We start from the raw sequence: 3618 nt of genomic DNA on the forward strand, positions 1-3618 counted from the left end.
TGCTGGAGTTACTACCTTGTTTATTGTGCTCTCTTAGCTTCAAAACCTCATGTATGTTGAACTTCAATATTTCTCCATTTTAAGGTTGAGTGTCAAGTATGAGGAGTCAAACATATGCTGGAGAGCATTCTTAGTATCTGAACACTAAGTGAATGTTTGTTTTGCTTTTACTTTTTCTAATTATTGGAGTTAAGCTCAATTGGTGCTAATGTTTGAGGTTGTGATTTATATATGAGTATTTGTTTGGCACGCTGGAAAAAATTCCTTAATAGAAATGATTGCAGCCTGTGGTGTCTATAACATATATTGAATAGAATTCATTTCAGATCAGAGGATTTCAATTTAACTCAGTTAGACATCAAATTATTCTGTTTGGAATAAATTGGTGCTTAATTAAGCTCCATTTTACTTTGTTGTTTGCTAAGAGATGAGAATTCTTTTTTTAATGTGTTAACTTGTATTAATATGCCCTTTTGTTGAATAATTAGAATGCTTACACAAGGGCTTTTTGGTGTTATATTATATTATATATATTATAACTTTGGCAAATGAATCCTCAACAAAGCTGTTCTAAAATTATGGGATTTGTTTGTACTATGAGAAACTTCACAAAATCCTTCCAACTCAATTGAAATCCTCACCAAATCAGACCTAAATTCAGGGCTACAAGTGATACATTTTTGTAAATTAGGACTCAAATTTCCATAATTGTGGTCGAATAACAGGGTGTACTTTAGAAAGTATCCAACTCCTGTTATATCAAGCTAGTTGTCCAGTGTGAGTGTTGGTGATTAATGCACGACCTTTTTTTAAAAAAATATCATACAAGATCACAAGTTATGAAGGTAATTATATGTTCTTTCAGTTCTTGCTGCTTATTTGATTAGCTGAGGAGCTCTTATGTATCAGCACATAATAATTCAGAGACTGAGTTCTGTAGATCAGAAAGGAACGGTCTTGTTATCTTGCAAAGTGCATATTTGAGGAACTATTGCATAGATGTTGCTTTATTTAACTGATATGGGAGTGAATTTTTCACATGCTAAAGCAACCAACAATTAAGAACTTGGAAAATATACTATATCATCATACAGCATATTCTAATTGTTTAATGAAGCTTGTAGTTTTATGCTTTGTGTATAGAATATATTGATCTTTCTTTATATTGTTTTTCTTTAGTCCATCTATTCTGTTTGAAAGTTTACTTTCTTACTTGGAAGGTTTAATTATCTCTGTAATGTACTTTGTATTTTCTGAGCAGTTGAGTTCTTTAATTAGGACACTTCTTGATTTAGAGGTCATTGTCTCGTAGTAGAGCTCCCTTTTTGCCTGATTTTAACACAATCATTATGTTGGAAGTTGTTTTTCCATGATTGTGCTATCTTAATTATAATGATATAGATCTGAACAAAATTCTGCAGAGGCTGTAATTTCGGAAATGATGATTTGCTTAAGTTTGTAATATCCGACAAATTTTGATACACATTTTGCAGTCGTTGTCTTACTATAACAGTAACTTAGGTCCAAACATGTAGAGTTATCGACCAAAGTGTTGCAGCATATATTTATTTTTTTTCTGATGTTGTCAGAGTCTTGGAAGCTTTGTTAGATCTCTTTAAAATATATTTGAATCTGTGCTCCCTCTTAGTGTTTTTTTTTTTTTTTTTTTTTTTCACTTTTTACAATTTTATCTTTCAACTTGAATTTTGAGCATCCTGAGAACACCCCATGCTTAATAATGTGCTGAATAAGCTCACTTTTTAAGCCTTTGGAATGTATTGATATCTAAATGATCTGCAACAGGAGTAATGAGATAAAGGTAGGTGGTAGTTGGAATACTTGCTTAGTCCGACGTGTACTCTTTATGCATGTACATAAATATATTCCAAGAACTGCAATTGAGACACGTACAAGAGATGATTCTAAAATAGAGTGCATGGTCAATAAATTTGTACCCGATTGTAGGGCCTTGTCATTTATTTATCTTCACATGGCCTCTCAACAGCAAGAGGTTCTGGATGCACTTGACTATGCCCTACTTCACTAAATTACTACCATTTCCTTTCATCTTAGCTGTTGCCATGTCCCTTACATAGGCTACTTAATCTTTTCAGTCGCATTGTAGCGCAACAACACGGATTTGAATCCGGGATCGAGAATTATGTAGCTGAGTACTTTATCCACCTATTCAACAGTGAATTGGTAACCATTGGCCCATTCTTACTGCATTCACAATGCTGTATTTATAATGGGTTTTGACTTGTTCTTATTTGATAGTTAGTTGTTACGATCTCGAAGGTGGAGGGAAAAAAAAAAATTCTAAAGATTTAAAGATGTAACAGTGATTTGCATCTGCAAAATACATTATTTTTAGTGAGCGAGTGTAGAGAAAAAAAGAGGTAGTGGGCCTTTGGATCCATATAACTTATGGGCCTTCAAATCGGTTGGTATTGTTACTATACCGATATCTAGTTGTAATTTCTAATAGGTATGTTTCTTTTTGTTCAAAACCATAACATATATTACTTCAGTAAGGCACCATAATCACATAGTAGTGTGATGGGAGCCTCTGCTTGTAGTTTGCTTATCGATGCCCTCAATAATCTTAAACATGGATAAATATGGTGACACGTAGGGACTATTGTACTTGTTGTCTGTCGTAATTGGTTAGCTTGCATGGCACCCAGGCCATATGAGAAAACTTAGCTGCATAGATTTTGTTTTTTTTCTTTTCAAAAAAGAAAAGAAATGCAACAAATTTTTGTAAAAAAAAAAAAAAGGGCAATGTATATCAAATGGGGCTAAAGTTTGTGTTTTCCATGTCTTACGTGATTCTCTTCTTACTTTGCTCTTCAGGCATACTTAGTCAATGGATGAAGTTGTACTTGAGATTGTAGTTATAGGCCATTTAACAAGTCTCTTTTGGTTTTCGAGATACAGCCGGAAATTAGAATATATATATATAGAGAGAGAGAGAGAGAGAGAGAGAGAGAGAGTTGAGCTAGAATACTTTGATATTAAACGGACTTCGTTACCACCCATTTGTTTTCAATGATGGAGCCTCCAAATCGACGATCGGTATGTTCTATACCGCTTGAAGTATTTAGAAACCAAATTTTAAATCTTTTCGACATCATCAACCTAATGATCAAAGGGTTTTAAAATTTGTGATTTTAATGGTCGATATGATGCGTTTTTTATTTAACGGTGTAAAGATATTCAAATCAAATGAATTTTGGTTAGAAAATTCTTTAAATTATTTAGAACAAGATCTAGGCCAATTTGCATAAAAAATCAACTTATTTTGGGCTTTTGCAAAACTGGGTCACATTTTTCGTTTTTACAGATTCGGTTCGTTTTTTCAGCAAACTGACCAAAATACCCTTATTACTTTTTCTCTTTCCTCTTTCTTTCTCATCTTCGTTTCTCTCGTTCTTTTTTTTTTCTCACCGAAAATAGTAACGAAGGCAGAGGCGGAGGCGGAAACGGTCCGCCTCGCCTCTCACCCTCATGCTCTCGCCCTCGCCCTTGCCTTTGTCGACGCACACCCTACCTTCCTCGCCTCCGACCCCGCCAAGGCTACACCGCGACTTTTTTTTTTTCTTTTTTTTTCTTCCC

The sequence above is a fragment of the Ananas comosus genome, linkage group 16 (genome assembly GCF_001540865.1).
Source record: "Ananas comosus cultivar F153 linkage group 16, ASM154086v1, whole genome shotgun sequence".
In the NCBI taxonomy this organism is placed as follows: Eukaryota; Viridiplantae; Streptophyta; class Magnoliopsida; order Poales; family Bromeliaceae; genus Ananas; species Ananas comosus.